General features: G+C 42.6%; 1 protein-coding gene and 1 long non-coding RNA gene across 2 annotated transcripts in view; one reads left to right on the top strand and one right to left on the bottom strand.

The window, feature by feature from the left end:
- Nucleotides 1-23765, top strand: part of LOC122341602 — a 27147-nt gene extending 3382 nt beyond the window's left edge. Inside the window, exons 2-4 of the long non-coding RNA XR_006250472.1 lie at nucleotides 1-321; nucleotides 9379-9485; nucleotides 22876-23765. The exon at nucleotides 1-321 is cut by the window's left edge and continues 1541 nt beyond it. This is a non-coding gene — a long non-coding RNA (uncharacterized LOC122341602). The remainder of the gene's footprint in view (nucleotides 322-9378; nucleotides 9486-22875) is intronic.
- Nucleotides 1-25000, bottom strand: part of LOC122341572 (tripartite motif-containing protein 16-like) — a 341738-nt gene that overhangs the window by 274347 nt on the left and 42391 nt on the right. The window lies entirely within an intron of this gene.

Below are 25000 nucleotides of genomic sequence, written 5' to 3'. Positions count from 1 at the left end.
AAGGTGATTTATGGACTTCAGAAAGCATCGGTCTGAAGTGTTAATGTCTCGAACCGCGGCAAAGCAAAGGCAAACAGGCCACGTGACGTGTGAATAATAGGGCGTAGTTATTTGTTTAATGAGGATTGCGTTAGTTATCGTAGTGCTGAAGGCAAGAACGTCTTATTATGAAACTGGATTTGTGTAGCTCTACACGTTTGTGTGCTTTCAGGAGACCCCACGACCTTCACGCTGGACCTTCACAGCTTCATCTAGACGGCCGGATAATGAGCGGCGACGAAGAGCTGATAACATGAAGATGAAGCTCCTCAAAGCCCGATGGTAAACGCGCTCACATGCACCACGCGTGCGCTTTTTATCGTTTACGGGGAAATCTTCCGTGCTTTGTAAATACGCTTATCCTAAGTTCTTTGGAAATCATCTCCGATCTGGTGCTGATCTGAAGAACCGAGGACGCTGTTCGTTTACAAACGTGCACAAAAATCTCGTTCTCGGTGTGAGGAATGCTTCGCCCGACCTAAGGAACAATAGGCCGTGGCGTTATTGTAGGAGTTTGTGCGCTTTCCAGACCGAAGAAGGAAGGCATTTCATAACGTGTTTAGACACAGATGAGCAACACCTCTGCCCAGAGCGAAGCGAGCACAAAAAACGTCCTGCTTTCGCCTGTCTGTGTCTGCTCGGATAGTTTGTGGCGTTAGCTAGTTGCTATATCATACACTGTTTGTTTCAGCCGGGAAAAATGAAACACTGTGGCACTGTTAAAGCGTGGAGAGTCGCTTTAATAAAAAAGTAGCTAAAACCGGCTTGAAAAGTCGCATATTAAGTAGCATATTCATGACGCCATCACGTTGAATCATCCCTTAATCCTTTTATACGGCCTTTTTCTTACAGCTTAATTCCCAATAAAATGTCTTATTTACATATTTCTATATTTTTGTAGTCATACATGCTCCATCAAGAGGCTGTTCACACTTTTTGCGTCTAAAAGTGCCTCCTCCGCCATGTTGCTTTTAGGTAAAATGGTTGCTATGCCGACTTGCCCCGCCTCCGGGGTCGTCCAATTGGTCCACTGTTTCGGGTCTTAAAGTTAAAACGGTTTCTTCCACTCACATGTGAGACGCTGAAAAAGATACAAGTCGTGAACCTGCCCATCATACACATCCATCTAGCTTGCATAGAAAACAATGGAAATGCAGTGAACTGGAATGGAAAAACACGGCCCCTAAGACTTCTGTATATGTATTGCTCTGGGTTATTAAACAAGACATTTTCTGACAAAATCACTGTGCTGTGATTTTAGCTCAAGAATAAAGTACAAAGAAAATTGTACCAACAATGTCTGCCTTGTTTTTTCTATTGTGTGTTTAATCGCAAACCACCCCTCCCCCCCTCCCACCGAAAATAGCCAAATATATTTATATGTCACCAAAATAGCCCCTTATTGCAAAACATTAGTAAAAGTTGCAGCAACAATGAGAAAATCGCTACAATTTTCTAATAAAAACCCAAATTGGTAACTCTGGTAACGTTGATCTGAATTAACCAATGGCGTGAGTTTGGGGGCGGGGCTATCTTTTTGATTGACCAGTGACAGTCAGACATGAGCTTGAGGAGTGTTTGTGAAAACCTATAAGTTTACGTTTTTTTTTTGCTTTTTATCCACTGATAAAGCAGTCAGACATTTAAAGGCATGTTTTTCAGTCATAATCAGTGCACATAGCATCCATGGATCCTCGCTTTGTGGATCGTTTTCAATGCACTATGATTTGAGACGCTATAATTGCACGCTTTCGTACCATTTAAACCAATCCAAAATCAATCCATGAGCTGAACGCCTTTCCAACTCATTATCTAACTGTTGCGTTTCTTCATGAAAGAAAAAAAAGTTCTGAGCTTGAGTGTTGAGTTCAATCTGAGTTTAACGAGATTTAAGAGGGCTTAAAGTCTTAAATCCAGCATGATTACGAGCAAATCATCTTGGGTAATGTGTAGTAATTATGCAGTAAGTGGATCGCTTGTTACACAAGGATCGTTCGTTCCTGTAATATATGTCTGTAGATGTGCTCTACTTACTGAAGAGATCTATTGAAAACACGCTTTAAATACAGAGCAGAAGCCATGGCATAACCATTCATAGATGTTCTGCTTCCACACAGAACGTAAGGTGATTTAAAAGTTTTCGAATTGTCTCTTTAAGATACCCGTGTCGAAACCACCCACTCTACTTTCCATGGGTGACCCATAATCCCAGTTGGGGTTCCTGGTGGTTCCTTTGCCTTAGAAGCGACCAGGAGCCGTCTGAATGCGTGCCAGCTCTTTGAGACGGCAGGAGAACAGAAATAGTCGATCGATGCATCGCGCATCTGGGGCGACCCGCACTCAGACTTTGAAGATTCGCTTTCGGTGGAGAGAAAGGTCATCGGGTGAAGGAAACTCGCAGACACGCAAAGCTCTTTTCATCTCTGTCCAACAAGATCTCATTAAGCGTTAAAGCATAAAGTGTATTTCAGGCACACAAAGGTGTTTTATGCTCGGGTATACTCCGATGAATGGTGAAATTTTGTATGCATCCTTTTATATATATATATTTCAGCGCGCATCTGGACAGAAAAATGTGTGTGCATGAACACATACGGGTGAGATCGCACTGCTCTGATTACGATTCCAGTGAATTCAAACGGCTTATTTCAGTTACTTGTGATCTAATCTGACACACACACACACACACACACACACACTCGCAGTTTGTACAGTCATTCGTAACTTTCATTAATGAACCACCAAGTGATCAGACTTTTTCACCTGGACACTGTGTATTAGCAACCGTCCAGAAAAAACACTCGGGCACCTTAGCAACAGCCTAGCGGCCATCCACCCTGCTGACAAACAGAAAAATATGCTGGTTAGGTACGTTTCGAAGCTGGGATGCTGGTTTAAGATGGTCCTTTGCTGGTGTACGCTGGCCATGTGCTTGCGAAGGACAAAACATACCTTACTAGCATATGCAGTTTTTTTCAATATATGCCTTCAGCGTATTCCTGCCCTAGCAACAGTCAATAGCAGCATGCTGAAACCACTCCAACACCCTGCCAACCACCTAGCAACCGCATAGCAACATTTCAACACCCTTTAGAGACCAACTAAAATGTCTCGGCAACTTTACGTGCATTTAAAGTGTTTGTATTTTTTTTTTTTTAAAATCATCCACACGAGCACAGGTTCTTGAGAACCTTCGGTTTGCATTCAGCCATTGAGTCTCTCGGCGGGCAGCCGTCCAGTTCCCAGGCGCTGACTCTGAATCTGCCATCCAACCGCACCCTTAATCCAGAGACCTACAAAGACGGCCGCCCACTGATGCCTGCCGGGCCGTAATGGACACCCACAATGCACCAGTCTCTCTGGAATGCTTTTGTAATTGAAGAATAAGGTCATTTTTCTGGTTAAATAAAAGAACTGGTTGGGTCTGTAGAAAATCCCAAGGCATTCTTCATAATTGTACTTGATAGCAGGTCAGTATATAAACGACACTCTACAAACGCAGTCCTGAACATCTAAACAAACTTTGTCTTTTAAAACAATTTCGCAAGCATTGATGGAAAATAATCTGTACTATCTGTACATTATCATTTAAACAAAAAAAACGCTAATTTCATTACATTCTAAAAATATCGTACTTTGTACTCCACAAAAAAACATCACATTACGTACGTTATTTTGAACGGGCTAATTCGACATCTGCTCCAAGATGCTACATCGCCCTCCGATGCGTGAAGGAGCTGATTCTTTACAACGAACTTTGTGATTTCGCACAAAGGCACAGCATTTCGTCAAGGAAAATGCTCTCTAAAATGAAAATTTGCGTTGTGGCGTGAAGTATCGTAAGCTTGAGTACATCGTAAACCAACGGAGCTACGATCAGCGACGGTTTCGCAAAGGTATACGCAACAACGTTTTAAATACAATTAGCCTTTACACATATCTGCGAAAAGGGCCGAAAACGCTGCATTACGTAATATGCCAGGCCAGTAGTTGGCGCTGTAACCTTGCTAGTAAACCGCATCTCCAGGGAAGTTATGATTAGTTGTTAGGATGATTAGCTCTGTTGCTCTACTGCTCGTTCGTAGCGATAGCAGCTTGCACAAAGATGTCCACAAACACGCAGTATGGCGAAAGCAGCGAGTAATTGTCTATATTGGGTGTTTACGCGAAGGCGATAACGGTGGTGCTTTCGAAAACTGGCGTCCAGACCCGAAAACGCTGTTTGCCAAGTAAATGAATCGAATTTTTGGCGCTTACGATGTTTTGGGAAACGCAGCCCCCGGCCAGGAAAAGTCTCCAGTCAAGCATTTGGTGGACTGATGAGTCTGAGCTTGAGTTCGCATGCAACTGGCGACGCAAAAGGTTATTGAGTAACGACAAGTTTTAGGATTGATTGTAGCAAATGGAAATCATATTTAGGTCAGTTGTTTGTGACTGTAATAGGGTAAGCCCGCTGTATAAAACGCTTCAGTGCGAATATGTCCACACATGTGTATCATAAAATTGCAAAAAGTGTAATACTTAAGGGTGCAGTATGTACGATTAACTTTAGAAGAGTCAGAACAATCGAAAAGGAGCAGTTGATACTTTTACCGGAGTGATATTTTACTGCGATATCTGCACTTTCACTCAAGTACTGATTTTTGTGCGACGACGGGGTAATTTTTAGAAGTTGTTCTGACTAATACGAGAAGTGAGGACTCATTTCAGTCTGAGGTCGACGCTCCCTCTCTGATCTTCTGGATGAAGGTGTGACTGTTGCTGAGAGTCAGGCGTCGGGGAGCTGCGGGACAGGAACGTTTTTTAAGCAACGCCCTGAGAAAGAGCGCGGCCGGAGCTCAGGTCTGAACAGAACAAACGGTTCATTTCTGCCATCGCCGCCCATCGCCTCCGTTTCCTTAACCGTGTCACTGGGTTATCTGGCCAAAGTCTAGTCATCTTCACCGAACACGCCTCGTCACCTCCCTTCAAGGCACATTTGGTAAAAGCGCCACAAACAAGGTCTGGCTGTAATGTAAATTAAGCCTTGCTCAGGATTGGGCCTAAAATGCAAAATAAGCGAATTCGTAAGTGGATTTTGAATTATAAAAAAGTAGGCCATTTGATTTCAGAACTGAGATGGCAAACAGGATGAGGAATTGCAATTTGATTGGATCAGGGGTGTCGCCTATATAAATATAAAAAAACGTGAGCACTTCAAAATGGCGAAGAATCAGCACTGCAGCGTGCTAAAACCGCTCCATCCCCTTGGCGACCGTTTAAAACAACATTTCACAATCAGAGTTTCCCAGGATGCACGCTGAATCATTTTGAGTTATGGTGGATTAACGTCGTAATCGGAGTCCGGCATACAAGTAGCTAAGTTGCATGTAAAAAAAACTAGTAGAGTTTTGTACGTGCACCTTCATGCATTTGATAAAAATGTAAAAAAAAAGTGCCGATGCACATTCATTTTTCAGCTAAAAAAGCGGTTTGAACGCACTAGTAAATTCCACTTCCTGTCTTTCAAGTTCAACCTCCAGTTTAATGAAAACTCACTTACTACTGTTATGTAGTGCAATATTGGCTACGTAGTGTGCACTGGACTACGACTTCATTCTGAACACAGTCTTGCACGCTTGTCTCATTAAAGAGCTTTAAAGAGCAACTAACCATAGCACAACTGTAATGAGTTTTAACAAGCACCGGTAATTAGTCAGCTCTCTGTTCACCTCGTTTGCTTTTCCCCTACATGTCTCTGTTCCTCTGATCTCCTGGACGTCAAAGTCATCACTTCTTCAGACTTTTGTTAACGTTGGGGATGTTGAAGATTCAGACCTGATGGCTTTTAACGTGTTAAAGAAACAGTTTACCCAAAAAGTGTAACATTTCTTCTTGTAGTGTTCAATGGATGCTGTGCAGTGAATGGGTGCCGTCGGCCCAAACAGCTGATAAAAACGTCACAATAATCCTGTGCATTAATGAACGTTTGTAAGATGCGCCGGAGTGGTGTGGATTACTGAGATGTTTTTGTTGTTAGCTGATTAGACTCTCGTTCTGACGGCACCCATTCACCGCACAGCGTCCGTTGATGCTACGTTTCTCCACATCTGGCAAAGAAACAAACTCATCCGCGTCCCGGACGGCCTGAGAGGGAGTGAATTTAAACGATTCGCGCCTTCCTGATCACCAAAAGACGGCCGAGATATCGGCGGGAACGAGATGCGGCGTGATGCTAACTGGTGATTAGCGTCCGTCTTGACGGCCCTCCCTCGGGAATCCTGGAGAACGTTTGAGTAGAAATGCGTCAGACCCGGTCTCGCTGGATGCCCTCAGTCGGCGTTAGACTCTCAGCCGATGCGCTGATACAGACGCGGCTTCCTGGCGTAAAAGGGCTTTCGGCAGGATGTTGTGGTCGCGGTGGAAGTGAGAGCGGTCGATACGCAGCCTACGGTCTGTCTCCGGAAGACGCTCGTGCTCTTCAATGAATCTCAAGTCGTGTGTTTGTGAGACTCCACGGTGAAGCCCATAGGCGAACGCGGCTCGCGCACCGTGACGTATGAGCTCACCGAGACTTAGTCAGTAGACTTTCGTGCTTCGAGTGGAGAAAACGACAACACCTCGGCTTCGGCACGTTAACCCATAGACGTGCTTTCATCTCACCACAACACAGAGGGACGAACCTGATTGGCCTCGGTGATGGAACAGAAAAGCACCCGGAGGAAACCGTCAAATGTGGCTTGTCTGCTTGACCTTTGCCTGCACAGGAAGCTGATGCTGAGGGCAGGAGACTTTCTACTGGAGCCTTTGACCGGGGCATCTCTGATGTTTCATTCATGTTGGCAGATCTTTAGTTTCAGTGATGCAATCACAAAATAGTGCCACTTTTGTTGTGCAACTGATTTAACAGACTTTCCACGCATGTGCTCGGGGTCCATTATAACCTTTCTGGCGCACTAGATAAAGGCGCTTTGTTTTGCACTTTTGTTCCCGTGACAATGGAATTATTCTGCTGTTTTTTTATCTTGTTGTGACTGACAATACGCTGTGACGGGTGAGATGGGTGGTTTATCTCGTGCGTGTCGACGTCTGCCTGGTGTCCAGTTTCTCGCAATTTAGTTTGGATTAATAAGAAGATTATTTCACGTATCGTCACCAGAAACTGAAACCTAAAAGTATTAAAAAAAATTAGGTAATTAAAATCAATGTAAAAATAAATAAATTGAAGCAAGAACGTACATAAGTATAAATGGAAATATTATTTAAACTTCCAAATATTATTTGGAAAAAAATCATATAATTTCAAGTGAAAATATAAAAATAAAAGCTAATAAAAATTGTTAATATATACTATATAAATAATGCTAAAATTTGTGTTTTGGTGAAGCAGAAACTAAATTACATTTTTCACAATTTTTCTTGTGGTAAATATGTTGTATTTGGTAACAAAAAAAATAAAAGCTATTTAAAAGAAAAAAATATTTAAAAATTGTAAAAAATAATACAAAATATAATATGACAAATGGACAACATTTTAAATAATACCGTATCTAATCTTTTTTTGAAAAGTGAGTGAAAATAAGATAATTCGCGATAGGGCAAAAAAACTAATAAAAATGATAAAAGAACAGTAGAAGAACACCGATGGTCGGTTTTTGAAAGAAAATGATTTAATGATTTTAAATTTTAAAAAAATCCAGGTCATGTTTATCCGTGTAGTGCTGTTTACAATACATGTGTGTTTCAATATTAGTCGTTTTCCAGTAAGTCAGTTGGATTATTCTCACTAGCGGGTGTAATGTTTCCATCCAGCTGTCTTATTCACTTGTTATTAAGTGTTTAATCGCCTTTGGAAGCTGTTGAGTGTTCGTTTTAGATTCCGCTTGCACGTTTATCTCATTTAATTCAAACTCATTCCTACCTTTCCTACACGCTCTGGTTTGGGCATCCTGTGTGCCAGAAAAACAACATGCGTGTGTTTGATGTCCATCTGAAGCAGGCGGAGGAAACATCAGTGGGCTCGGGGCGCTCCACTCCTCCGTGCGTGTGTAACATCACTTACTCAAACCGTGTGTGTGTGTTCTGGTTTTAACGGTCCACCTGGACCCGGTGGGTCGGTACGAGCTCAGTCCACCTGCAGTCGTCGTTGGACACGGTACACTCTCACACACTCACGTCATTTGATGTGGTTTCTCAGGAATCTGCTTACATACTTTGTTTGCTTTGAAGACTGAACTCCCAACCACACACACACACACACACACACACACACTCCACTTTCTCCCCCACTTCATCGCTCTTTTATGCTCCGCTTTGTTTGAAGGTTGCTGGAATGTGATCTGATAGTGTTTATATCACTGCTCACATCTCAAAGGAATGAGATTTTGGTCTGATTTGTATTGCTGAGAAAATGTGGCCACACCCTTATATCATGATTGACACTTGAAGCCAGTGGCCATGGGCTACCATTTTAACCACAGCTGAGGTTAGTGGCCACGCCTCTTATGATTGACAGCTGAAGTTAGTGGCCACGCCTCTTATGATTGACACCCGAAGTGAGTGGCCACGCCTTTTTTATGATTGACACCTGAGGTTAATAGCTACACCTTTTTTTATGATTGACACCTGAGGTTAGTGTCCATGCCTCTCTTATGATTAACACCTGAAATTAGTTGGCCACTCCTCTTTTATGATCGACAGCTGAGGTTAGTAGCCAGACCTGTCTTATGATTGACAGCTGAGGCTAGTGGCCACGCCTCTTTTATGATCGACACCTGAGTTTAACGGCCACGCCTCTTTTATGATTGACAGCTGAGGTTAACAGCCACGCCTCTTTTATGATTGACAGCTGAGGTTAACGGCCACGCCTCTTTTCATGATTGACACCTGAGGTTAATTCCTTATGGCTAACAAGCCGCCAAGCTCCTCCGTTACAACTAACACACATATAAACAGAGGGAAAGATTTTAAACATCGTTAATAGCTAGTACTGATTTAGCATTTTGCTAACAATGACAAGGCATTTCTTTAATTTAAATAACAAAAAAACGACACACTTAACGCCTGAGTTGAACTCATTTCATGGTTTTTTTTGAAGACCTTTGGTTGATTGCTGTTTTATAGCTTGGGAGCGTATTTTAGTATTAGCTTTAGCTTTGATGAGAAATAAAACAGGCCCAGGTTTCACTTGTCACCATCCAGTAGGGTTTTAAAGCAATACATTGAACTGAATGTTGAGAGCACCTCCGATGAAATGTTTGTTCATGTTGATATCTCTGCATTTTGTGTCTCAGAGAAGCAACTGAGGTATTAAACAATTCTTCTTTCTTTCCTATGGCTCTCTCTCTCTCTCTCCATCAGTGTGTCTACATTAGCAGCTCGGTCTCCTGGAAAGACAGACCAGACGGACAAACAGGAAGCAGCTGTTGCCAGGGAAACAGGCTGCGGAGCGTGGGAGAGATTGTGAGGTAAGAAAGGAGAACAAATGAAGGAAAAAATAGATCGAGGGAATGAAGCAGAGCTGGAGAGATCTAATTAAATTCTGACAGCGAGGGAAAAAGGCCATGTGTGTGTGTGTGTGTGTGTGTGTGTGTGTACCTGCGTCTGTAGCTGGGAATAGATGGAATGACGCAAGGTGTGACCACATAATCCAAACCCTGACATCTAGACCTTCACAGACCTATCATCTATCTATCTCCTGTCTGTCCGTCTGAATGTTACCCGTCTATCTATCTGTCTGTTGTAGTTATAGTCGTGACATTTGCAGAAACAATGAGTTATTCATAGTGGACTGGAGCAGCGGAACATTTATGACAGACAACATGGAAAGATTTCAGTAGGTAAAAGTGGAATTAGGAACTACACTCCTCCACAAACACACACGCACACACACACACGCACACCCGACCGGACACGTACACACACTCTGGCTTTTGAGAAACAGTAGTCACACAGTTCAAGCCGTACGTCAGTGCAGCTCGGTGTTGCTCAATCCTCCTCCCGAACCACAGGAAGTGACATCACAGCTTCTCTGGGCCTCCCGATCGGCCAATTATCATCAGAGGAAACATCTTATAGATTCACATGGAGGAGAAGGTGGAAAAAAAGATCACGCACAGACGCACGCTGAAGTTTCCACACAGGAGGCAGTTGAGGGAAGTAGATACTCATGTTGAGCTGGCCGGGGGACTCGACAGCACCGTCTTTCCATCTCTGTAAATGAACGCATTTCGACCCAATTGTAGTTATTTTTGGCCACTTAAAAAAAAAGCGTCAGGCATTTTTGCACTTCAAGGGTTCGAGAGACTTTTCGCACCAACTTTAATCGCAAACCGACAAGACCTTGAGCGACGCGTTGAAACGCAAACGCTCCCTCGATCGATAAACCGCTAAAGAAACGCGCTTTCGAAGGACGCCGAAGCATGTCCTTTACGAAAAAAACCAAAAATTGCGAAACGACATTGCAATTTAAAAATAACTCTTTTCTATGCATATATTGTATAATCAAATTTATAAAAATGTTCGGCGGCCGTTCCTCCGTTTTTAAGACTCTTTTTATTCTATTCTATTGGATCGCCCGAATAGAAAATGTCGCAGAACTAGTGATAGGCGGCAAGGTCCTGGAACAAATGATGTGTATTTGTGTAGGGAGCGTCTAATGTGTGTGTGTGTGTGTGTGTGTGTTTAATACAGTGGGGGTTTTCCTTTGCTTCTTGCTCACCGCTATGGTAAAAATGTAAAACCCACACGTTGTCCTACGGGACCACCGTGAAGCAGGTCAGACCTCTTTGATGGAGAGACCGCGTAGAATCTCACACAAACACGGCCAGCCGAGAGCATCCCGCAGATTTATAGGGTTTCACGTAAGATTCATTATTATGACGTAAGGGTCAGGCTTATGTTTAAGACGCCTTCGTGCGGAAAGTAAAGGAATTGTGGGATAGTTTATGTCAATTGTAATGCTTTGAATGTTATTCAACCAGGCTTTTAAAACGGGCAATGAATCAGGAATGTGAAGGCAGGACTCTTCCTTTCACGACAGACGGGCGCAGGAGTGTTTAAGTGCTTACAATTTTCGCCGGGCTGCGAACTGAATTCCTTTCCTCTTACTCCTTCCCGCGCAAACGCTGCCATCAGTCGAAGCGGAGATGAAAGCCGTCCCGTCTCAAGCGGAGCGTTTGACGGCGTGCGGGTGCTCCGTCTGTCGAGCGCGGTGTTTATCCCAGGCTCCTGTGTCTTTGTGAGTCGACCGCAGCACGTGTGATTCAGAACCGTGAGTCATGTGAGAGCATCGCTGCTGCGGTCGCTTCAGCAATCTGTCCTCGGGAGGAGGAAAGAAAGAGTTTGCTCCACAAACAGGCATTTTTGGGGGTCTGGGGTGAGCCCAGGGGGTTACTGAAGCTAGCAGTAACTGATTCATGAAGCTGTTTACAGTCCCATTCCATTAATGAGGTGAAATTAGTATAGGCTATATACATATATATATATATATAGGCAGAACCTAAACAGACCTTTGATTGACGCATATTGTTATAATGAGCGCTTCCTGAGCTATAATATTACGCTAGTACACCGTTGATGGCAATTAGAGCCGAATGGACTTTGTCGAGTCACTTTCTACGCGATAAAATAATAATAATAAAAATAATGAAACTACGTTACTAACAGGGAACGTTCGGGCAATGCCCTCCTCACATTACGAAAAAACGTTGTTGTTATAGTAAATATTGTCAAGGAAAACCGATTCGCAAAATGCATTTCTGCGCTGTAGTTTTTTTGAATATTCAGAGGACATGGAAAAGCGATGTTCCCGTAATGTCTGCAAACAGGATGCTAGATTTAAAAGCTGGATACGACTGGATTTTCGAAAACGGTAGCGTTTTTACAATTTGGTGGCGACATTCTAGCGTATTTCGAATTTACCCAAAACATCCCAAACGGTCAACCAGTCAGCGTTCGGAGGTGCGTTTCGAACTGTGATTGGCGTCTTTCTCGAACAATCGTCTGAAGTAAATGCAAAAGAGAAAGTAGAGAAAAGAGTCATAATGGGAAAGTGAAAACAGATGGATGAGGGGTGGTCTTCAGACAGCTGAGATTCGGCGGTGCTGGAGCATTCTGGGAAACGGACGAGTGTGTGTGTGTGTGAGTGTGTGTGTGTGTGTGTGTGTGTTCGTTTTCTTCTCCCCCATGTGGATCAATAGAAATCTGAAGTCAATTACGCACAAAGATATTCCATTTGAGCAGATCTCTGATTGTACAGAGCAGCTGCAGTGCGTCTGTAATGAAGAACATCTCGCTCAGGGAGTGGAAATGTAAGGCACACTCGTCCGTGACTCACTCGAGGGCACTGTAGGAAAAGCTCACCACACCAGAGGATGTTGTGTGTGTATTTTTGTGCCTTTGAGTGTGTGTGTGTGTGTGTGTGTGTCGGTCGCAGCTGTGCGTTTAGTTTTTCAATAAATAACTGCGGCACTGTTCCTCCTGCAGTTAACGGAACAGATTACTGTAATGTGTGCTGCGCTTTTGGCTGCTTTTGAATTTATTTTACTGGAATGGCTATAAAGCAGCCTGGTTTCCGTCATTAGCTCAGGATGTGTTGTGGTTTGAATTCAGAGATGGTGTTTAGATGATTACGGGCACCACAGAGGAATAAGTGCTCTCGTCTGTCTCACAGCCAATAGCTGGATGGGGCTTGTGTCGATGACTCTCATGTTCAACATAAAGTGACAAATGATAAAAGTTTTTGTCCCATCAATCTGGGACTGTGCTCATCAACAGCATGATATCTTCACTTAGAATGTGTTTGAGTTTTAGTATCTATCTATCTATCTATCTATCTATCTATCTATCTATCTATCTATCTATCTATCTATCTATCTATCTATCTACCCGTTGTTCTATATATTGTTCTATCGTTCTGTCCATTCATCCATACATCCAATAATTTTGTGTATTCATCCATGTATCCTTCATCCATCTGTCCACTATCTATCCATCCATCCATTTGTCCAGCTGTCCATCCATCATTCATCTGTGCATCCATCTGTTCATGATCCATCCATCCATTAATCCATTTTATGTGTATAAATCTATTTATCCAATTGTTCAGCTGTCCATCATCCATACATCCATCTGTCCACCTGTCATCTAACCGTCATCCATTAATCCATCATTTTATCCATCTGTCTTCTTTATACATTCATCCATTCATCGATCCATCCTTCCTTCCTTCCATCAATCATCTGTCCACCTCTTCCATCATCCATCCATCTACTTCCCTCATCCCTCCATCTATCCATCTATCATTCATCTGTGCATCCATTTATCCAGCTGTCCTTCCATCCATACATACGTACATACATTGATTTTATGTGTATTCCCCTTCGACCATCCACCATCCATCCATCCATCCATCCATCCATCCATCCATCCATCCATCATTCATTCATTCATTCATCCATCCATGCATCCATCCGTCCGTCCGTCCGTCCGTCCGTCCGTCCGTCCATCCGTCCGTCCGTCCGTCCATCATTCATCCATTCATCCATCCATGCATCCATCCATCCATCCATCCATACATCCATACATCCATCCGTCCATCCATCATTCATTCATTCATCCATCCATCCGTCCATCCATCCGTCCATTCATCTATCCGTCCATCCATCATTCATTCATTCATTCATTCATCCATCCGTCCGTCCATCCATCCGTCCATCCATGCATCCATCCATCCATCCATCAATCCGTCCATCCATCCATCATTCATTCATCCATCCATCCATCCATCCATCCATCCATCCATTCCATCCATCCATCCGTCCATCCATCCATCCATTCATCCATCCATCCATCCGTCCATCCATCCGTCCATTCATCTATCCGTCCATCCATCATTCATTCATTCATTCATTCATCCATCCGTCCATCCATCCATCCATCCATCCATCCATGCATCCATCCATCCATCCATCCGTCCATCCATCATTCATTCATCCATCCATCCGTCCATCCATCCATCCGTCCATTCATCTATCCGTCCATCCATCATTCATTCATTCATTCATTCATTCATCGATCCATCCATCCATCCGTCCATCCATCCATCCATCCATCCATCCATCCACCCACCATTCATTCATCCATCCATCCGTCCATCCATCCATCCATCCATCCATCCATCCATCCATCCATCCATCCATCCATCCATCCGTCCATCCATCCATCCATCCATCCATCCATCCATCCATCCACCCACCATTCATTCATCCATCCATCCGTCCATCCATCCATCCATCCATCCGTCCATCCATCCACCCAGTTCAGTTTCATGCAGTATGCTTCAGTTCTTCCCTCAGCTCAGCTCTTTGAGCACAAGTGTTTAGCACATGATCAGGATGATTCACGTGTTGATGTTTGAGCGTGTCCAGAGCGCCGGTGACCCGCAGTGACCCAAGCACAACGCGGCTTCAGTCTGAGTGCTGGGTGGGTCGCGTGTGGGCTCTGACCTCATAAAGCGCACGTGATAAGCGCCTCTCTAATTGGCGCTTGTGGCTTGTGCGGTTTGCACGCTGACCGAATTTGTTACACAACGACAACAGCAGCCGCAAATATGCCATAAAAGAGAGAAATAATGAGGCTTTGATGGTTTGAGCAGACGCGAGCGCCAGAAATAGGACCGGTTTCAGAGAGAAAGCAGCTCCCGTTCTTGGCTGTGCGGCTTTTCGTTTTCGGTAAATGCATTTTTAAGAGGGTCTGTTCCCACAGCCATTTGAGGACGTGGAGAATAAAACAACAGCAAGGAAGATAAGATGCGTAGAGTGCCTACGCATGAAGGAAATCACTGACGGAGCGTTTGAAGGACAGGAATGTGTGGAAAATAACGTGTCCAAACGAAATCAAGTAGAAATACAACAAAAGCTAATTTAGTTTCTGGAAACACGGTTGCACCTGTCCGCTTGTGAATCTCTCTGGCCAACAGATGCCTATTAGAGCTGAAATAAGCGTTTTTTTGTGTTTGCCAGAGCTTCTTTCCACATCCCCCGAAACCGATGAATCTGCACATTTAAATTCAAGGCTGTAGCTTCTGGTTTGTAGAAACATCTGTTAGCAGTCTTTTTAGGTGATGTGTCAGGCAAAACAATCATAGCTTCTCTTGACGTTTTAAAAAACACTCTTAGGAGCTCGTGTAGCTCATAGGCCTTCGACTCGGTGTAAGTTATAATGGATAAACGCCACATGTGTATGTTGCGAAACATACATCTCATTTATTTTAATTGAGTTTTTCTGTCTTTACTTTTTATTAAAAATTATACAATTATATTAAAAGTTATTAAAATTAATCACACATGGCATAGGTTGAAATTCAATGCTATTTATTTATATATTATATTTCAGTATAATAATCCATTAATACCAATTAAGCTATGTCCATTGCGCTTACTTAGGAAGGTGGTTTTAGCTTGATTTTATTATACATCTGAATTACGTTGTTTGCAAGTTTTACTTTAAATTAAATACATTTTGTCTAATTATCAGCACACAACATGTAAGGTGCATGTAAACGTGTGTCCTAATCTGTATGTACGGTCCGCGTTAATGTACCGTACTTGTTTAGAGTCTCTCTCTGTCCTGACACGCTCGCACTCCATCAGATACAGCCCAGATTATGAAACGTCTAAATATAGCAGCACTTACAGTGCTAACAAATGTGTGTGTGTGTGTGTGAGGAGTGCTTCCAGAGCAGGTGCAGACCTACAATCACACACAGACACACACATTAAAAACAACACGTGTGTTTGAAAGTCACTGAACCGCTGGGAAAGTGCTCCGGTCTGGATCATGAACATGACAGAGAGAGAGAGAGAGAGAGACGGCTTTGAAACTGAAAAACTGATGACTCACCAAGCTTCCCAAAACCCCCCCCCTCCCTTCCCGCCTTACGGGAAACAGAATGTTTTCCTTTTTTTTTCCCTCTCGCTCCTTCACAGGGAGAAAAGCTCTTTTGACAGGCGCCGGGGTCACGCGCTGGCCGAGCGTTTGTGTGCGGGGCCGTGGGCCCTCTGCCGCTGCGGGGGTCCGGGGCCGTTAACTCTAGAGAATAGAAGTGAGTGTGTTGCTCACTTCAGGGGGTTTCGGGCGTTCGGATGCCATGCTCAGACCCACAAACACGACCATCCTCATCCTTAAATGTTCAAGGCAGCTATGTACTTTAATATATAAAGACAAAAAAATTAAGTTCATTATTTCTTAACAATTTTATTAGGATATTAAGTATAATGTTCAATGAAGATATTTCCTAGAATAAAAATATAAAAAAATAACAACAACAAAAAACAAGCATTGCTAAGAACTTTAAACGCAATATTTAAATTTTTTTAATTCAGATTAATTTATTATTTAACTGGTCATAAGGGTCTTTTTTTTAAATTTGGATTTACGCGTCATCTTAAAGCAATGAATAATCTTTCCACCGATGTATGGTTTGTTGGGATCAGACGATATTTGTTAGATATTTGTCAGTAATATTGATATCTGAAAATCTGAGGGTGCAAAGTAATCAAAATATTGAGAGAATCGCCTTTTAAAGTTGTCCAAATGAAGTCCTCGGGGATGCATGTCACTAATCAAACATTACTTATCAAAAAATATATCAAAAAAAAGTTTTGATATATTTACATCCTCGTGCATCATCTTTACTTAATCATCTTTATTTAATATCCTAACAATATTTGCCATAAAAGCCAAACATCAACAAAACATCAATATCTCTGACTCATACAATGTACTTTTGGCTATAGCTCCAAATATACTTGTGTCACTTATGAAGGGGTCGCATATAGCAAAAATATATATATATTTTTTGAACATGAAAAGTGTTACTTTTAACTTTCTGAAAGATTCTTCTTTCTCTGGAAACCATCAGGAGACCTGAACTAATGCCTCCGAGTAATCTCACATCCGTTCAGGAGACGTGTTTATATGTTTATGCCAGTGAACTCATAAAGTCCCTGTTAGGTCAGCAGTATGCTAGCAGGTCTAGCGCTGCTCTTCTGAGGCGGACCCTGTCATAAATAACCCACACCGACTCTTGGACTTTCCGTTTGAAGTCGGTTTGTTTGGCGGCCTGTTGTTTAACTGGCCTTAATTGAATCCGTTCGACTCCTGAGAGAGCTCGTCCGTCTGGGGAAACTTAGGGGATTTCTCCCGCGTTTCTGAGCCATGACGCGGGACAGCAGCCAATGAAATCCGACGACTCGTGTAAACATTGAGATAACCAATCCCAGAACAGACACACGGCTGTGTGTGTGTGTGTGTGTGTGTGTGTCTGAGCTCAGACCATGCAGTAAAATACTGAACACACACGGGATGGTGCGGGACGGCCGTGAAACTCACCTGGAGCGTCTGGCTGATATCAGCTGGGGTTAGTCACCGGGTCAGCGGGTTAACCCACCGTGTGTACTAGTCCCTGCTTGTCTGAGCAGAAGTGTGAAGGAAACCGAGGCTCATTTTCTCATCACAACGAGGATGAAGGTCTGCATAATTAGATGCATAACAACTAAATATAACAAGTGTCCTGCTTTCAGATAGATAGATAGATAGATAGATAGATAGGTAGATGGTAGATAGATAGATAGATAGATAGATAGATAGATAGATAGATAGATAGATAGATAGATAGATAGATAGATAGCTCAAGATGAACTTGTCTCTGAGCTCATATTTTATGACAGTTTTCTAAACTGTAGTGAATAATCTGTGATGATGTGAGAAATGCTGAAGGTGGATTTTGGTTTGAGTGTCAGATTAACCTCCGTTTGAACCTTTACTCAGAGGTCAGAGGTCACAGCAGTAATGATCCGTCACAGGTGTGTGTGTGTCATCTGGTCTGCACTGCAGTCTGTAATTACACACACACAGGTGTGTGACGCCCACGGGCCACATAACACTGTTTTTACCACAGCGACTGTTGCTAGGGACTGACACAGTTTCAACGTTAGCTTTTGCACACGCAGCTGAAAGCATCATAAACGGCGCCTCGAATGAAGCAGTGAATCGTTTGCTTTTCTGAATAAACCGATTCCCTCAAAAGAATCGTACGTGCCAGCTCTGTTTAGAGGAGAGCGTTTTGAGCGTAGCCTCAGCCTGCGGTGCTTTCAGGAGCCGCTCGCGTGTGAACGCCGCGAATAATGCGCCATGATGTTTAGCTCTCGGCGCAGCTGCAGATGTGCGGCTCTCAGCAGCTTTTCTCGCGTCTCTGTCTCTTTCCGATGCTTCTGTGTCCATGCAGGTCAGAGTTCTGCTGCGGCTTTTCCTGACCAAGCACTTCTCTGTCCAAACTCACAAACACAGCTGGATGACAGCGGGTGATAACGGTAACCCGGCCGCGAGTGCCTTATTTAACGAGCGTATATTTAACAGATGTTTATAAATCCTGCAGATTTTCAGCAGTGATTCCAGGTCACGCAGAAAGTGCTGCGTCAGATCAGCTGGACCACGTGTGATGAAACTTATGAATTTGTCATTTGGAAGCGCTTCTCGTTTCTGGGCCCAGGTTCTTCTGCGTGGAAACAGAATCTTATTTTCCAAAGCCATCATTCACCAGCCAAGAGTCAATGCACTTTTATAGTGCAAAATCAGCTTTGAAGAAATGTTGCATTTCATCTCTTGCTCTGCAGTGAATGGGTGCCGTCAGATTGAGAGTCCAAACGGATGATAAACAGTAATCCACACCACTCCAGTCCATCTTTTATAGAGAAAAGATGCGTGTTTGTGAGAAACAAATCCTTCATGTAGACATTTTTAAGTTCAAACCTTTAAGTCTGGGTGAATAGTCCATCTCCTGTGGTTTTCTAACATCAGTTTAGAGCTGTTTTCTCTTGTAAATCTGTGCGGATTTCTCTCGTGTTTAGCTGCCAGCCACAGTTCGACGTTAAAATGTCTTCATGATGGATTAGTATCTTACAAACATGGAGCTCTTCTCCTCGCAGGACATCTACTGATGGACCGGGGTGGTGTGGATTATCGTGATGTTTTTGTCAGCTGTTTGGATAACTCTCGTACTGACGGCACCCATTCACTGCAGAGCGTCCATTTCTGAGCAAGGGATTTCGTGCTACACTCCTCCAAATCTGACGAATTAACAAAGTCACGGATGGCCTGGGGGCTCAGAGCGGTTTCAGAGGATATACATGCAAATGTTTCTGTTTAAATTCGACGCTGTCACCCTAATTGAGAGGAAACTTGTTATTTAAATAGTTTCAGTGCATTTAACTACTTTGCGTTAGTAGCTTGTACAATAGCTAATTGCATTACAGAACAAAATGTCAGTGTTAGTTTGTTAAGCTAATTGTACTTTCCAGAGGCGTCGGTAACACTGGCACCAACTCAATCCACTGCTACGGCGCTTAGATCACACGATAATTACGAGATTAGAGCAGCGTATGCTGTTTGGAGGCTAATTTGTGTTGACAGGCTTTATTTAAAGTGTGTTTGTGTGTTAGTTTGGGTGTGGAAGCATCAGCACGGGTGTATGCAAGCAATTAAAAGCTTTGCTAGATTTGGTTAGCAGGCTTAATTTCTAATCCAATCTAACTGACCTTAAAGGGTCAAGAGTGCATGCGGTGATTTAGGGAGGCAAGTCTTTCAGATGCTGCTGCGATGTTGACTTTTATGTTATAAAAGGGAAGAATTGAGCAAATGTGCATTAGAGGTGTCATATCATGCTGCTAACAAGAACATTATTTGGTGTAATGCAATGGGTTTTTGTGAATTTATTTTCCACATACTGTACATTATTATTCCACTTTTCGAAATGGGACTTGTACAGAGCTCTAAAAGAGCGATGTGCACTCGGATTGGCCAGCTATTCGGTGCGTGATTCTTTTAATAAGAAAAACACAACTTGTTGCGAGTCAGAAGCGCCAGACTGTCCTTGCAGTCTTTCGTAAAAGCTCTAATTAGCGTGCGGCTAATATTTGTGCTATACTGTTCTGGAACAGTGTTGTAAATATAACTTAAACACTGACTTCTAGGTTTCTTTGTGCTCTTTTGGATGCACAGACACAGTAGTTTCACTTTCACAACGAAACGCAGCGTCTCCTGAACATGGCAACTAGAATAAGACAGAATAATAGCTCCGCCTTCTTTATTCACAAAAACATTTAGGCGGTGTTATGCAAACAAACCCACTCTGCGACGTAGAAAAGTTGGGGCATGTTTAAACGAGTCTTTTTAGGAGGACGTGGACGAGTCATAACTTTTCTAAAGAATATCTCTTTGGTTTTGAGACTTTAGGGATCTTATCTATCTAGCTTGTAACTCGCCAAAGAGAAAGGAAGACTTGAAATCGCGTCATATGACCCCTTTAAATTGATCAAAAGTGACACTAAAGACATTTATACTGTTACGGAAGTATGTTATTTTAAATAAATGGTGTTCTTTTGAACTTTCTATTCATTTGTGGATCCTAAAAAAACGAATGCATCACCAATTGCACGAAAATATGAAGCATCACAACTGTTTAAAACATTAAAAGTAATCAGAAATATTCCCTGAGTAGCTTCATATCAGACTGATTTCTGAAGAATCATGTGACACTGGAGGACTGAATAATGATGCTGAAAATTCATATTTTATCGCAGCAATAAATCCCCTCGTACTGTAGATTCACACAGAAAACAGCTATTTTAAATGCTAATAAGATTTTACTGTCTTCTCGCTCAAATAAATTCAGCCTCGGCGCGCTGAATGACTAAAATAATCACTGAATCAGATTCGAAAACTTCTCAATACATGTGCACCCACAATCCCGTGCTGTTCCCGACACATGGCGCGGGTCACCAGATGCTCGATTCTTGTTTATTGTGTGCGTGTTTTCATATGTGAACGATAACAGCAGTGTCGTGTCGCCGCGGCCTACGGCTCCATCTGAGCATCGCAGGCTTTGTCCATAATGACAGAGACACGTGTTGGGAGTCTCCCAGAAAACACACACACACACACACACACACACACGCACTCATCCACCCATGCAGGGGCAGCACATGGCAGGTGCGAGCTGACTCACCGTAGGCCTTGTGTAAGCGTGTGTTGAGATGTGCGGCTGGCGCGGATGCGGGAGACGATATGAGCGCGGAGAAATAAATAATGTTTAAGGAATGAAGCTCACCTGGTTCGTCTGACACACCTGTCTCATCTCCTCGTGCCAGTAAGCTCCGCTCATGAGCTCGCCATCTAGCGCGCCGTGACTCACGGTGAATCACATTTTTTACATTATTTCATCTTCTGTGCCTGATAAGATCCCAAACAAACAACAAGAGGCTGTGAATCTCACACAGTTGAGCTGTTAGCGCAGGCCTGCGTATGTGGATTTATTTTGGTAGCAGCAGCAGCATTGCTTCTGTCACAGATGTTTGATTTATAGCAACAAATGAATTCAATTTAAATAGTTTTAAAGTGTTCTCCATAGCTTGCTGAGATTTTGCGGGTGGTTGCAAAGTACAAATGCGAGTATTTAACATAGTTTTTAACATGTTTGCTAGTGAGTCAGGTGGCTTTTAGGATATTCTAAGTTACTAGGGTGGTTTCCAGGACAGTTTTGTACAATTGCAAGGCATTTAACACAGTTTCAATGATACTATGTGGTAGATACTGGTGTTAGGTGGTTTCCAGGGTGTTGCTATGCAGTTAATAAGATATAGTTAAGGTGTGGCTATGCAGTTGGGTGTATAATTAGCAGTTGCTAAGTATTTAAGGTATTTTATGTTGGCAGTGTGACATTGTACAACTGGACAGCATTTAATGTTACTATGAGGTTGCTAGAGTTTGGGTGGTTTCCATGGTGTTGCTATGCAGTTGCTAAGATTTTCCACATTCTCACATGTTCCGAGTGGTTCCCGGGTACAAGTGGACAGGCAACATTTAACATGCCACTATGTGGTGGCTTGGGGGTTTCCAGGGTGTTGCTATGCAATTGTTAAGATATTTTTTAGGTTGCTAAGGTGTTTTGGGTGGTTGCCAGGACAATATTGTACAATTGCAGGATACTTAATGTTACTATGTGGTTGCTAGGTGGGTTCAGGTGATTTACAGAGTGCTTCTAAGCTGTATTCTATAAGCTAAGATATTCTATGTTGTTAGCATGTTGTTCCGTTGCAAGATTTTGTTTTAGGGTGTCGCCAGGGGCAACACTACGAAATTTCTAAGTATGTTTTTAAACACAGTTCACATTACAAGAGTCTTTAAAGTGGTTGCCAGGGTGTTGCTATGCAGTTAATTTGCTATGGAGTTGCACAATTGCAATAAATTTAACATGATTTTAAGCATGGTTTTTAATATTACTAAGTGGTTGCTAAGGAGTTGCTGGCTTACGCTATGCAGTTTGCAAGTTTTTTTGTGTGGTTGCCAATACAATGTTGTATAATTGCAATTGTTTTCCCCCTCAGCGGTCTTTAACACTATTTTGTGGACACTCAAGTTTTTTAGGTGGTTGCCAGGGTGTTACTATGCAGTTCCCAAAATATTCTTTGAAGCTCTTTTGGTGTTTGGGGTGGTTGCCAAGGCGACACTGTACAATTGTTAAGTCATGTTTTTAACCTGCTTTTTAAAGTTATGTCGCTAGGGAGTTGCTATGCGTCGCTAGGGTGTTCTAGGCGGTTTCACTCTGGGCGAAATCTAACAGAAAAGCTGTGTGCAGACGTTTAACACCGAAGGTCAGGGGTTTGTTCAAAAAAGACTAATAATTCAAGTGGCTAAAAGCAGCTTGACTTTTATGCTGCCATGTGCGTCTGTAGCAGCCGCTCGCTTCTCCTGGAGTTTCCTCAGATGAAATATTTACGATGTTTATTTTCTTCTCAGGTCTTCCAGGAGCACCTGCACGCGGCTGAGTCAACACAGTGCCTCATTACAGCCGGGTTTAATGGTCTCCTGTCCACATCTGCCTGGCTTTTTGGATCCGCCCTCGACGAGGCAGTAAATCTCGAGCGAATCCGGGGTGAAAACGCACCTGTAGCGCCGCCCCGCCCCCGTGAGCTCACGTCTGGAGTCGTGGGTTCGTAAATCCACCTGCCCTGCCTGCTGTTTTCCTCGCGTTCGGCAAATCCCGGCCTGTTTTTCCTGCGTTTCCTGCGCCAGCTCTCGCCCGTCTGTCAGTCAGAGCTGGCACTGGTCGCACATAACCCACATTCCTGCCTTAAAGACGCAGTACGCCCACAGAACCATCACGCAGCATCATTCGAGCGTGAGAAATCATCACGTCGGGCTGACATCACGCACGACGGTGTACATCCATAAAGAAACATGACATCTGAGGTTTATGCATATGCAAACGTATCATGGCATCACATGCGCAGATGTAGTTGGCTGCTGTGCGAGATGCGCGCTCCTTTAAAGGGCTTTCGGCCTCCCATATCCAGCCTGTGTTTAAAACCGAGTCTGTTCTGACGTCAGACGTGGGCGTGTGACCCTAAATTAGACTCTGAAAAAACGTCACTTCATCAGCATCCAGAATCTGCGGTGAGCTCCTCTGAATCCGAAAGCATTGTGTGCTTCGATTGTTTAAAATACTTCAGCGCTCCAGGCACGAATGATTCCTCGAATCATGTAGATTTTTAAGTTTGAAGATTTTCCCTATAGACTATTCACAAAGAAATGTATACACATTAGGTATTTCAAAATAACTATTTTTTTTATTATAAAATTTATTTATTAAACATTTTTAAGAAAGCATTCATTAATGTTTTGAAATTTTAGTGTATTATTTTTATTTGATTTTTTTTTAAATTTCTATTTTTAATTTTTTTTTGTATTTATTTTTAATTCCCATTACTGACAGTTCTCTGTTTTTGTCTCCTCTGTTACCATGTGTTTTTTTTTTTTTTCTTTAATTGATGCTTTGGAGATACAGTATTTAAATGTACGTACATTGAGAGTAAAGCAAGAGCGACAGGGTCGTGGTTACTTAAATATATTAAAATAATTAGATTTTAATAACATGAATAACTATCAGACCAAAAAAAAAATTTATTTATTGTGCTATTTTATTATAGAAAAATAAACATTCCAAATTATACAATTATTTGAAAAGATTCTGTTTCAACAATATTTAGAATTCTAGATTTTATATTAAAAATTGATCATTATTTTATTTTTTTAATCATTATTAAAGTCATTATTTAACGTAGTATGTATTATATCAAATATTAAACATATGAAAATTATCTTAAAACTTATATTTCAGCGTTATTAAGAATATTGGATAAATAATTTTTTATTATAACAATTTTTTATTAGAAGTTAACATTCATTACGATACAAAAATGTTTAAATCGTTACAAGAAAATGGCCGTGAATTAATTTTATACTTGTTATTAAATGTTTAGTTTGTCATGTTTCCAATATCATTACTTCCACTACATTATTTGCCCTTTCTTCTTCGTGTGTTTATGCTCTGACAAAACACGGCGATGGACGTTAGATGTGCGCTGAGAAGAAAAATAATGTCGCGGTTTTTAAACGGAAGTAGTTTTAGGAAGGATCTGAATGGAGAAGAGGAAGGCTCCTGGATGAAAATAACCCTCCGTCGATTCTTGTTAAAACCCCCTTCCTGTCTTTTGCCAGCTGGTTAGTCATGGAGGATGACTAACCGGTAACCAGGGACCAGCACTTTAGACCGGTGACCCTTCGGCTCCCTCCGCCGCGTCTCAGAGCGCTTCCGGCGCGGATCAGAGCGCTTCCGGCTCCAGGCCCGTCAGGACACGCGGACGCGTCTTTCTTTACGCGGCATTTATTTACCTGTAGATAAGCTACGCAATAAGCGTACAGTCAACGCAATACGAGGTGTTGGGCAACCGCGGGTGATTGACGGGCCGGATGGGAGGAGCAGGAAGTGACGCAAGCGCGCGTGAACGCGTCTGAAACCGAAAGCGGGTTTGAGGTGTTTAATGTAAACACAGGTTTACGTGTGAAGTGTCATGTGCGAATT

Source organism: Puntigrus tetrazona, chromosome 3 (genome assembly GCF_018831695.1).
Source record: "Puntigrus tetrazona isolate hp1 chromosome 3, ASM1883169v1, whole genome shotgun sequence".
Lineage (NCBI taxonomy): Eukaryota > Metazoa > Chordata > Actinopteri > Cypriniformes > Cyprinidae > Puntigrus > Puntigrus tetrazona.
This window is presented reverse-complemented; position numbering and strand designations above follow the sequence as displayed.